Source organism: Hetaerina americana, unplaced genomic scaffold (genome assembly GCF_022747635.1).
Source record: "Hetaerina americana unplaced genomic scaffold, ioHetAmer1.1.p SCAF_8, whole genome shotgun sequence".
Taxonomy (NCBI): domain Eukaryota; kingdom Metazoa; phylum Arthropoda; class Insecta; order Odonata; family Calopterygidae; genus Hetaerina; species Hetaerina americana.
In genome coordinates, this window is record NW_027287427.1 from 26088862 (window position 1) to 26102871 (window position 14010).

Here is a 14010-nt window from a genome sequence, read left to right on the forward strand (position 1 = left end):
TTGATCCCCTAAATCTAATTTCCAATTTATACATTATATTATAAGTAGGTAATGTTTTAAGGCGAACGTCACATGGAATCCAATACGGTGACTCAAAATCATAGGAATGAATACCCTTTTTCAGTATATGTTTTTCATGCTTCCTTTCGTCGTAGAAATTATAACTCTTTGAAGATATATAATAGCAGGGATTTGAAAATATATAATAGTAAGGATTTTCAAGAAGTTCTCTCGGGTTTCCCACCGGGTCAGGTTGCATTACACCGACGTTTCGAAGGCTGACTCCGCCATCGTCTTCAGGGTGAAGTCTTCACCCTGAAGACGATGGCAGAGTCAGCCTTCGAAACGTCTGTGTACTACAACCTGACCCGGTGGGAAACCCGAGAGAACTTCTTGAATACCATACGCTGGAAAAACCTGAGATCCTTCTGTAGGAATTTTAATTATTAGATATTAAATCTGTGCTCGTTTAAAACATAAGTCAAGACTTTTATATTGAATTTCTCTTCTCCTTCCAATGTCAAACAAGGAAGAAAACCCACTGTAACCTAATGTATTATAATTTCTTACTATTCTATTAGATTAATAACATCATGAATCATATACTTTCCTGGTAGCAAAAAATAACTACTCGAATTCACTACGTACTTTGAAAGGAATCTATCATTTTCTATCCGAACTTCCATCTTAACTTAAAGCGTTCGTAGCCATTAGTTATAATTTCAAAGCGATGAACAAATACCCCGTCTTCATGTCTCACCTGTCCCCTTCCGCCCCCCAAAGCCAAGTTAAACCCTTCTTCATCCCCCTTACCTACTTATTTCCTTCATTTCCTTGAACCAGATTCCTGATAGCCACTATAATGAATGTCATGCAGTAATGGAAAAACTTTACTGACAGCCGTTTGCCCCTGCCTCGTGGTTCACCGTCTCCATCTTTAAAAAAGAAATGTAATTTACATATCGATCCCAATACTGTTTCCACCGTTATAAATTCTTCATTATGTGAAATATTTTTTTTCCAATACAGAAGCCCTAAATATTGGAAAGAGGAAAAATTCATTTCGGTGGAGTAATAAGTAATCCGCTCATCTGTGAGGTAATCTTTCTTTTTCTTTTTTATAGTTAGAATGTATAGAGATATTTGATATACTTAATTTCTGTTAATCAAATGAAAGAATAGTGCTAGACATAATTCTATGTCATTTCTGAGAGAGGTCAAATGTAATCTCTATCGGTCGAGTTCCATTGTCCATTACCATTTATCAGTCTATCAGTCTCACTAATTGGAAAAAAAATCAGCCTTCGATTTGAAAATATAGATTCAAATAACTCATATTAAAATTACTATGTACATTCTGATTCTTTCCAAATGAATTAATCCTGCAATTTTATAGATGCATGATCATAAATTCATTTTAATTTAGCCACTAATCTATGTTAATCTTGTTAAGAGAGGCTTTTACGATTACTATGAACTTTAATACATGCAGGTCATTTTAAGCATAACATTATTTCTAAGGGATAAATACAAAAATGCGTCTGTACATTATTAATGACTTTCTACTGAATATGACGGCGAATAAATAGAGGTAATATACATGGATTAGTTAATTCATTATCCCTTTGACGCTGTCAAATAAATAAATAAACACAATTAATCTATCGATAGGGAAAGTTTACTCTATGGCCCTAGAAAAATATTTGACTGAATATTAATTGTTTTACATGCAACAGCCTGGCAATACGATGTAAATTACAATATTTGTAAGCTGCGAGGATATGTACACAGTTTATAGAATTGACAGGTAATCTCTCCATTCCATGAGGGACATCATATTCTGTATATACGTCAACCTTCATATACGATAATTGTGCCCACGGGGCCGTACACTACACATTCCTAGATTGTTTCCAAGCTCAATATAGTCATTATTACTAAGTCACCAAGTCATTAGTCACTAAGAACTCAATCGAATGACTCAACTATTGGATTGGAAAGACGCTGACGTTCTGAAGTTCACCATCCAACTCCCCTTAACCTAGAGCACGTCTTTTGTGGGATCAACATTTTCAGCAGAAAATCCTACGGTTACCGCAGATCCCCGCGGAGTTGCACGCTGCAGAAAGTCCCTCTCTCCCCATCACACACAGTTTCTTCAAGCTCTCCCCCAAATTCCTTGCCATTCACCCCCCTCATCATCTTCCCCTTTGGACTGTCTTCCGCTCCTCTCTATCCTCCTATTCAACCCGACCCAACAACGCCACACGGGATCGACTCTGCACACCCGCGCTCCGCTCCTCCCCCTCAACCACGTCTCTGCCCTTGTCTACACCCCTCCTGTAACCCCCTTGCAGGAGGCTATTGGTTCCCTTCCTCTCTCACATTCACCTCTCTCTGTATACCGGAGAGATGGCTCTCTCCCTCGCTTTGAAGTGTCTCGTGGAATCGCGAGCAGCTGAAGGGGATGAGCTAATTGGATTTGTCCTACACACCGTTAGCCTTGGCGCCCGTCTGATCGTGTGTGCGTGCGGTGGTCGGTCCGCGCATCCGCACTCCCTCTCTCTTTCGCTCCTCTCCTCGTTAACCAGCTGATGGTGTTTAGCATCAATTGGGAACTTCGAGAGGCCAGATCGCTGAAAAGGGAGCGTTTAAATGGAGTGGAGGGAAGGTAGGACACGACGTGGTTTGATGGAAGCGTTCGGGATCGGCAGGTACGCAGGTAGGCAAATGGAGGACAGGTAGGAAGGTGGACAAATGGCCTCATCAGGATCAAATTGAAGGCATCGAGTTCCCTAAAGTTCTTGCCGTGACATACATCTACGACTACACTCACTATCCATTAAGGTTAAATCATGGAAGCGGTCTGAACGTCCACGGTGTTCGCCTTTGAGTATGGTTTAATGTATTGAGGAGGGACAGGTAAGGTAGCAATACCCCTATTTCAGAATGGAACATATATGTCACAGATTCATCAGTAAATAGTTGCCCCAATGTTTGCTATACGCTAGCTGTTTCTGAGTGGCCCGGGAAATGAGTTTCTATATTGATTACTTTATTATTTGAAAATGTCCGAAGAAAACATACATATATGTCGTATTTAGTTTCATCTTTAGATTATATATGCCCTTACTAGCACATGATGGGTTAGCCTAATGGAAGGAAGTTGAGGTGAAAGTCAGGTCCGCTACGTCTAGCTACCACGTTGTATCGAGTGGGTTAGGCTCAATAATATAATGGTAGTAAGTGAGCTGTCCATCCAAAGCTTACCTCCATGGTACTCTACCTTTGAAAATAACTGCTGTAATCTTGAAAATTAGTTAAAACTCTACCAAAACCCAGGAGTTCTACATCTCATCTTCCATCTACTCTCTGATAAAACGGGTTTTTACGAGCTCGTGGCAGAAACCTTAGATAGAGGTTGATAGGTTGGTTAGAGCTACAAGAAGATATTGGTGAAATAATTTATGCTATACATTTATCTCTTTATTACGCTCAAATAACAAAAAAGGAAGAAATTAATGTTGAAAATCGATTAAATAAGTTTTTTGAGAATAAATAAATCTTTTTCCAAACCCTGTCGTTATAAATATGCGATAAAGAGGAATAAAATATGAATAAATCAACATTGAACAGGTGGAAGAGAAAAACAATGACATCGCTCGGACGTAAATTGCAAGAGAAACATGATTGCCTTGAAACCTTAGAAAAGGATGAGAGAGGAAAAGGGGAGGGAAAAATAAATAAAGGGGGCTCGCAAAATAAATTCCGGACCACGGGGGAAGCATCGGCCGCGAGCATCTCTTCCTTTAATCCCAAGGCGAATGAAAAAGGGTGGGTATTCAAAGAAACGACCTCTCCGCGCTCTATAGCTCAGAGGAAGGGGGACAGAGGGAGAAGCCGGAGAAAAATGTTGTGTCTGCATCTCCTTCCCATCCAAAGGCACACCGAGCCAAGGAGCGATGTGAAGTGAGAACAAATCGAATCGTTCTAGAGGAAGGCGAGCACCCAACGAGCACTGCCGTCTCGCAAGCATCACTGCGAGCGCGCTGCATAGCAAAGGCACCGTGAAAACACTGAAAGGGTATTACGAGTAACCAGATGACTAAAATACATCATGAAAATGATTTAAAAACTTTATGAGCATATTTTCATATTGCTCACTTCCCAAACGGAAAGTAATGGATCAACCTTATCCGATGGGACAAGCTAATGATCAGCCTTCGCTAGAATATAAAACCAAAAGAATAAAAATAAATTTTACCGCTATGTTATAGAACAATTCTTTTAAATTCCAACGCATTTCATGCCCTAAATATTGTGAAATAAGGAACCACTCCATTATTCTTGAATTACCTACATCATCAGAAGTGATGATTTTTGAAGGTCATAATGCAACTTTCTTGATTGTTATTAGATTAATTATTCTAGTTTTTTTAATCATTCTTTTTCGATAGTTACAAAGGAAAATAAAAAAATGCCTCCTATTTTATATTCGTGAGCACTAAATGGAAGTAAGTATGTTGGCATCAATGGCACAATTCAGTTAACAGTGAGTAAATACTTTAGTATGAGTTAAGTCCCTTTTTCTATTTAAATGTCGAGCTTTTCCTTTTGCATGTTTATTTTTCGTATTATTAATTAGACATTACCAAATATAATTAGTCATAAAATATCCACTCTCCTACGTATTTTATTACTTCAAGGAAATTTTATAATAACAACTACAAAGCAATTTTAACTCATCGATTTGGAACATGCTACATACTATCCGGCGCTAATTTTACTTTTCCTCCTAAATAAATCATCAGGAAAAAATAAAGCAAACTTCAAACGCCCGTGCACTTTCCTTATTTAAAAAAGGAGGATTAGCATCACAAAATCCTCCAAAATCTAATAGCAATTAGTAAAATGGGAGTTAATTGTGAATCCTATAAACATTGAGCTGATATAGGAAAGTCCACGGGGATCGAGATGGTGCGGGGGCTAACGTACTGGCTTCCCACCCTGAGGGCGCGGGTTCAAATCCCGGCGGTGTTGAATATTTTTCAGAGGTATCTCGATCCCTACTTGAGGTGCTTTGTGGAGGGCACTTTGAGTGAGTACGCCGTCCGTCGGATGGGACGTTAAACTGTGGACCCCTTGGCGCCTTTCGTAAAGAGTAGGCTAATGCCGACGCCGGGTTTCTCTCCACCCTTCATCCTTTCCTATCCATCCCCTATGGCGCAAATGACCTTAGCTGTCGGTCGCCTCCCCTCAAAACTACTACTACTAGGAAAGTCCACTCAATTTCCTTCAATATTACACAATGGAATAATCATGTAAGTAAAACCGCAGAGTTAAAGCATTTGAATAGAAAACGGTCGTTTTTTTTGACAATATAAAAAATTTTACTATCCAGCAATAAAATATGGTTTGTTATTGAAAACTAATATTATTAAATAGTAATCGCTGACAAGAAAAACAAATGAAAATCCTTGAGGAGAAAACTAAAGTTTCACAGCTTTGAGGAAGTGTTCATGCAAACACCCATGCATTAACTATGTCATTATTTTCATAGTCTCTCATTTTATTAATTGTTCTTCATGTTCTATCTTCCTTCACATACCCAATTCTTACGATTTTCATCCACCTCTCCCATATTTATGTCCTTTCCTGACTAGATAATCCCCATCCGAGTGACTTTAACGTTTTCATTAAAGTGAGTTTCTGCCATATGGGGCTCTAGTAAAGACGGTGTGATAGAATAGAAAAACCAGGCATGATAGGGCTACTAGATAAAACACTAAGATAGCAGTCCACTCATAGGAGGAAAGCGAATGAACCAAAGACTTTTGGATAGGTAAATATTACTAAAGGGTGTATCTATTACACCAAGGGCATTGCTCGGGCCTCAAAATATAACTGCGGTGCATATCACCAGGTTAAAATAGGCAAAAATCCACTTTATCACCGAGAGACTTATCAATGATTTCTTCTCTCTTACAATTATTGGTGACATCCAAATTAAGGTTAAGTGGCAAAATTGATGTTATCGAAAAGCCAAATTTTAATATTAAACTCTAAAGCGAATTTTGTCACATTCTACTAAACACGAGTGCATAATATACGATGGTGTCCCAACACACTAGCCACATGCCCCTGACAGCTGCCACGGAATAACGCGGATATAGATCGACAATCTCATCACGTTGCTGGCGGAGAATAGTTCAAATCATGACTGATGACTTAAATGACTGAACATATCTTATATATGACTAACGTTCTGAGACTACACTGGGGATGAAGTGAAAAGAAAACCTCGTAAATTTCACACACCATAGTGTTTAATTACGGCTGAGTCCTTCCCTTATCCATCAGAAAAATTAAACACTTCAGTCCTTGGCATTAAAAGAATAGATCATTGTCTCTTCATATCTAAGCAACTGGGCTTCGAAATTTTGAATAGGAATTTACTCCAGCACACCGATCCTTTCGTCCTTAGAATGATATACTCTGGGAATTCCCGTGAGTGATAGGAAGTTGGCAATGAGATAGTAACTATATGGGATGCAATCCTAAGAAATATGTGCGTTACTGTAATCGTAAAAAAGATGTAAACCTGGTATTGCAAGTGTCCACAAAAACACTGGAAATGTAACGTAGGTACAACATATCATTCATCGCTGGAAAGCGCCTTTATTCATATTTTTTTAATTCTCATGTACCTACATTTGGGCAATATTTTACACTTTCTCGCACAGAATCACTATGAAAGATATAAAATTAGCGAAAAATCCAGCGATATGTCGGCTTGCTTATGTTTACAGCTCTGTAGAGTAGCTAACGCGCATTAGTGAGGAAAGCAGCCTTCTTCGCAATTGAGTCACATGTTCGAGATGGGTCTACATTGTTTTCAAGATATTTATTCAAATTAATTAATCCTTGATTCACGTTTTCATTAAAAAAATATCAGGCTACATATATTACCTCATAAAGTTGAAATGTTTTAGCAGACTTCCTTCATAAAATTTGGAAAATTAAAAAACGAGAAGAATTTTCTTTTTAAAAATTCCGAACGATATGTAGAAGCCTCTCTTTGGTCCCCTCCCCCCTCCGCGACCGAGGGTGGTGACGTCAGGGTTTGCGTCTTCGAGCATACGTCACACCACGCACGAGTGGCCTAGGCATGCGCCCGGGTCTTTCAAGCGTCTCTAGCCCGACTGGGGCCCCCTGGCCCTAGGAGTCTCAGCAGTACTAGTGGGTATGGCTGAATTCCATCCATGTGCTCCAGGAATATACGTGGAAAAAGGAAAGGGGCCGCGGTCAAAGGGATCATATCTTCTTCAGGGAGGGAGGCAGTGATTCCAATGACGGGGAAGGGGCTAGAGGGAAAAGCGAGGCGAGGTTAACTGGAGAGAAAAAAAAGGCGACCGACGACATTCTCAAAAATCTCATTTACGGCGATTCCTCCCCATTTCTCCCCCTTCGCCCCCCGGTCCGCTCGCACCACCTTCTCCCCCAAGCACCTCTATTTCAACCGAACCGTCGTGATTTTGTGCTTCTCGCGTTTTTCCTCACCCCCCCCCCCCGGTACTCGCACGCACACGTAGGTGGCGTCCCAATCGGCAAAAGATGAAAAAAATAATAATAATGCGTCAAAGATTAAAAGCGACGAGGGATGAAAATATCGGCCTGAATTTCCCAAAAGGAGGGAAAATACTTTTTCGGGACGAAGCGACACATTTCCCACTTAATCAACGCCGTTCCTCTTTTTTTTGCGAGTTGAAAAAGAAAAGAGGGAGGAGGTAGGAAAGTAGGAAAGGGGAGATTTAAAGAGGGGAGATAGAGAGAGAATTTTAATTAAACTCTTTCGGCGTCGACTCTTTTAAGCCCATTTGATGCCATTAGCGTTACTTGACTATAAATTTCGAGCTCAAATACGGTTTAATCGAGTTATACGTGACGTCATCGCATCCTCTCACCGAATATGATTTCTTCGTCGGCAAAAAGTTTTCGAGAAATTTTAATTTCTTTAATGTTTGTGGTTTATAGTATTTTTATAAGGGTATAGTTATAACAATAAAATGATGGAATCGGTGACCATTAGTTTCTACTGTGACATCAAATTTGTAATTATAAAAGGGGTTAACTGAACGCTTTTTTACCTCTCATGTTGATTGCATATGATCTCTCTGCATCATTTCGTGGAACACGCCAATCTCATAATTTAATAACATGAGGATAAGATAAGTAAATTAAACCTTATATTTGCAATGGATAGATTATTTGATTTAAATTATACATACTTATCAGTTCATGATTTAAATTTGAATCACTAAGTTTAATTGACCAACATTGAAATGGGATACTTGGAAAAATACGCTATTATGATACCTAAAAACGTTTTACTCAAGAGTTGGTGAATGTAGTTCCCTGTAATTGAACTTCAAATCGCTAACTATTTAAGGTAAATATGATTATCCACCTTCCCCATATTTATTTAATTCTGGACACATTTCCGCGGTGTGAATTTCTAAAAGATGGCATCTCTTTTCCATTTCCCTGTCGATGAGTTGCCAAGAGACTAATTTTCGATAATCAATGGAACGTAAAAATATGATTCACTTTTGTGTAGCTAGTCTGACTAAACGTACTGGCTACAAGTTACTACGCTGAACTCAAAGACATCTTCTTTCTTTTGAGACAAACATTTACCCCCAGCCATACTAAAATGACTATATTCTGAAGATATTTTAAAGGCCCGATCTCAACAATAAAGTGGCGATATTCTCCATTTCAACATAATCGTTGGCCTCTAAATATCAATGATTGGAGAAAAGAATTTGTCTGGGCATAGTCGCCTTATTCATAATATCATAAGTATGGATATCTAATAAATTATCAGGTAGTACATTATAACTGACGGAATCAGTACTTCGAAATTAATAAATAGCCAACTTCACGAATAGCCAATAGAATACCACTTCATTTATACAATATCTTAGATCAAGTGCTTAAATGAGGCAGCTCTGATTATAGCTTTACCGTTCAACAATATAATATCCTTCATAAATTATCTTTGACTTGCAAATTATTATGAATTTTGAAGAAATTAATAGCCGAATTGAAGAGTAATGAAGCGATTTTGAACCATGTACTTATTATTTTCATTGCAATCAACGTATCAATTGGCCTTGTATGAAGTACCGGATATTCCTGTACTCAACTACCAACCGTATCTTGATATTACATAATCCTTTCGTATAATATTCAAGGTGAATTTATATTTGCATGGATATGAGTTACATTTTGTTCACAAACTGTTATATTTCCTTGCCAAAGTAATACCGGTCCGTCGTAATCCATACCACTTGCCAACAAAATTATCCCAAAGGAAAACGCATACATGTATGGGAGAAATACACGTCGCTGTGGTTCAAAATGAACCCTTCACGAACTAGATAATTAGATTGAGTGATTGGTTGATGAAACATTAAAGTCTTTTAACTTGGTGCACACCATCCGACCGAGACTCCTGAGCACGCGAGCTAGTCCTCATATATCTCTCGCTTATCCGTCAACGATTGCGGTGATCGATGCGTAAATCGTTTCCCTTCCCTGCTTCTAATTCCCACTCACAGCAAATCGATCCGCTGGCAGGCACAAATAAAAAAAAATCTTCACAAAGTCGTCGTGTGCGCGTCGTAGGTTTCAAAACTCCTCCGCGGAGGAAACAACGACACGCGCGGCGGCGGCAGCAGAAAAGGGCCGGTGACGCGTCATTACTCATCCGATCCCTACCCCGTACGAGAAAGGCGGAGGACCCAATGTTTCCCCGCGCAAAACATATAAAACCTCCCGGCGTAGCGCACGGCCGAAAGTGATCGAAGTCCGAGAATATTTTCATATTATACGGGGGGATCGGGGGTGGATGCTTTTTTTATTCCGGGGAAAAAATATATTTCCCGGGAAGGGGTATTATGTGCATTTTTTTCGCAGGGTCTCATTCCATCCCCCCCTCCCCGAACACACACCCCCGACCCAGAATGACGTAAGCAGGCACGGTCCCGATCGTCGCCGGCACACACTTCATTTCGAGAGGAGGCTGGGAGTCAGCTGGGACAACAAAGGGGGGTTGGGGAGGGTGGGCGCGGGTCGGGAAGAGGAGAAGGGTGGGCGACCGGTGTTTGGGGCTCACGGCTGAGACCCAGCTGTAGGATAGCCAGCCGGTCTCGGGGCCTGGGGAGAGGGGCGGACGGTGGAAAAGGAGGGAGAGGGAGACCGGCGGGGAACCATTGAGAGAGAGACGAGGGGGAGGAACGGCGGCAGGCGGGTGAAAAGTTATGGCGATTGCATTAGCGGAGGCAAAAGGGGGGGGGTGTGGAGGAGGTCGGACAGGAGTTAGAGGGGGATGGGGACAGTCGTTGCTTGGAAGCGGCCCCCCCCCTCCGATTGTGTGAGGAAGAGGTAGGGGTTGAGCGGGGCAGTTGCTCTGAGGGGCGACGTTTCTGTATAGGTGGCCGTGGCACGAGGTAGCTGCCAACCACAGCCTTCGGTGATAATTGTGAGCATGGATTGGGATGGTGACGGTGGGTGGGCGGTTTGGTTCGGGGCGACCGAAGGCGTGCGGGGAGGGGGCGAGTGGGAGGGCGGCGGGCGGGTCACGGGGGAGGTGGATTGTGCGAGCCGGAATGGGCGAGCGAACCGCTTGAAAGTGGTGGAAACTCAACACCTGGGCTGGGGAGAGAAAGAGGCAGGCGACCGGGGCACTCCCTCTTTTCCACCCAGCCACCCTTACAGCGTCGACCGGGCTCCTTCGTTCCCTCCTGCTTGCCCCCGCGAGGCCCCTCAATGCCCTCTCTTTCCGGAAAGGATCGCCTGGTGGCTATCCAAGTGGAGTGTCCTTTTTTATAATCGTCATTTGGGTCAGGGATCACAGGGCAGCAAGCTTAGAGAGAGAGATGGTGGATGGTGGGCTAGCCTATTTAGTATCCTAGGCGCGTGTCTAGGGAATTATGGAAACGGCGTGTGGCTTTGACGAGGGGATCTTGCCTGCCTCTGCTCCTCCCGACTTCAATTTGTGTTCACTCTTTTGTCTAGCACGAGCATCGATTTCCTCAAGGTCGGTTTGTATTTGGGTGTTATTCAAAACTTGTGTAAGGCCACGTTGCTTGCATACTACATAGAGGTGTGTAAAGTTTTGTATACTTACAGCTAAACTACGTAAATGCTAAATACTACCTGTGCTTCGTGATAACTTCGAAATAAACTTTATAAATTAGAAATCCCCATAGTCCCCAACCAATGCTGAAACTTTTAATACCAAATGTGACATGTAAAATTTTCTTATATATATATATATATATATATATATATATATATATATATATATATATATATATTTAATGATAATAGAAAAACATGTTTTGCTTGTTTAAAATATCGTATGTAGTTGGAGAAGGAACCAAAATGTGCGCTCTTTTAAACATGGAGCAGACAGAACTTTGTGCATTCTAAGTGAATTGGGCAGAAAATAAAGTATGAAATATACGTATTTCGCATAAACAGTGCACATATTATCAGAAGCACGTACTGAAATGAGGGCACCCCAATTACACGGAATCCTAATGAATTGCGCGAACATTATGGAAAATAATGACTAGTGATATTCAATAATATTTCTAACCTTGGCAAGATCGTATTTCTTCTCCGTGAAAACTAGAGAGATGTAACTGGGGGTAATGATAACTGTAGGAAGAGCAGACTATATGTTCAGAGGAAGCGTTTGCAGACAACTCACGAGAGGTAGAGTTTTAGGTAATTTTTTATTGAATTACAGAAAACCATGAATAAAATCAAGGCCAATATTGAAACTATTGGAATAATGTTGACAAAATTAATAAACTATCTGAATTGAGAACGATTTCCTCTTTGTTATGTTTTACTACAGCAGTGCTTAAACATTTCCTACTTCTGAATCATTATTACAAGTGGTTTGGGCGTTGGAAGTGGCAATTCTATGTTGATATGCCAATCAAAATTAATATGGCGTTTGCTTTGCTATGAGATAACTACTTTTAACTCTCTTTATAATTTGAAAAATCGCAAAAAAGGAAACACCATTAGCACTCAAATTTTCATTAATCTCTCAATCCTTCCTTTCAATAAATAAGGATAGAAACGGACAGTTACCACTTACTTTGTTACAGCTGATTCAATGAGGTGAATTAAAAATAAATGCCTGTTTGTGGTATGGATGGAAAATATCATTAATTGAGTAAGGTAGAAACTTATATAATTGAATTTGCAATAGCTTTTAATAAATATCTGTTAGTTATATCAGAAAAAAATTAATACACAGTGTTTAAATAATAAATTTTAATTAGTTACCTGGTTTGAAAATAACGTCGAAACAAAAATATTTAATTCGTACTCTCTTAATCAACTTAAATTTAATTAACAATATCGACAGCAAATTTCTGTGACCACAAAACTCCCGGAACTCAGTTTGCAACATAATGCGAAAATAATTGAAGAGTTACGTTTATCGGAAATGCGAAATATAGATAGTTTATTTATATGTGATATGAATTCATGCGGGTCACAGAATTATTTGAAAGCAAATTGTAGATGCGAACATTCATGTCGTGTTTGACACCTACCATGTCAATGGCTGGCATGAGGGAAAAATCCGCGCAAGAAAAGTTTCCAAAAACTGCAAACCTTAGCGGTTTTATTTGGACTAAACATATGATGGTTATTTGAATAATCAATAACGAGATGAACAAATTAAACAAGTAATCGCTGCCGAAATTTTCAGCAGCTACAAATAAAAAATCTAAAAAGGTAAAATATCTATCAATGTATATGATATTCGATTTCATAAATGTAATAGAATGAATGCTCTCATGTTCATAACCCATTATGAACACCACCAGAGGCTGGTCAATACATTGATTCCCACATTCCTCCTTCACGGTCAATTGTGATTCCCTTTGCACCTCACTGTATTCGCCGTCTCTTTCCTTCTCAGCGGAGGATTCTTTTCATTGATTTTCCGTGCTCCATAAGGGCATGGCCGTGACCTATATGCAGTCCCGTCTGAGTGCGTAAGCTGCTTCCTTAGGGAACGGGCGAGAACAGCTTCCGCCGAGTTCAAACCAGCTAGATTGTGGTCGAATTCAGTACGTAGCATTTCCAAATATTCCTCGGATACAGACAAATTTGATTTACGAGCCGTCAGGCATATTTGGATAGACATCCCATTGTAAATGTTTTAAATAAAGACATTTTCGTTTTCGAATAAAGATGTTTTCTATGAGGGAATAAAAAAATACACTTACCTACTTTATTCAACTGATACAGTGAACATTGTGCCCTCAAAATGATTACCAATTATCATTATCTTTTAAGTAACAAAGAGTTTGGCAGAAATTTAAGTTAGGTAAAATTGATCCGTTCTCAAAAAACAAGAAGCGTATCGATTCGAATTTTTTCATTTAAAGATGCCAGCAAAATCATTAAAATAAGCATAAATATCTAAAAAAAGGGGGAAAAACGTCGTCAGTTGCCAACTATATGACTCGTACTATTTCTTAAAATATTTGAATTAGCTAATTTAATTTCCTCCATAGTTAAATTTATTCGAACTATTTATCATCGGGATTTTAATTAGTTTTAATAGATGTTCTGAATTACTACACCTAAGGCATCATTTAAATAATATATGTGAAAAATGAATAAAGCACTAAATTAATTTAAGGTTAGATGAAAATTAATACAAGTAAAACATTGACATCAAACGGTCAGAGATGGAGATGTACGTGTGATTTTTGTTACCATAGCCAACACTAGACGAGTATCCTGATGTTAGAGAGGTAGAATATTCAGTTACTAAAAAATGTGGACCCAATTCTCCTACCTCAATCAACGATATCTGAGTATCTGCTGCCATGAAGTGTACTGACTGTTGATAAGGATGTGAATACAGGAGAAATATTGCACTTATAGGATCGGTCGGATTTGATT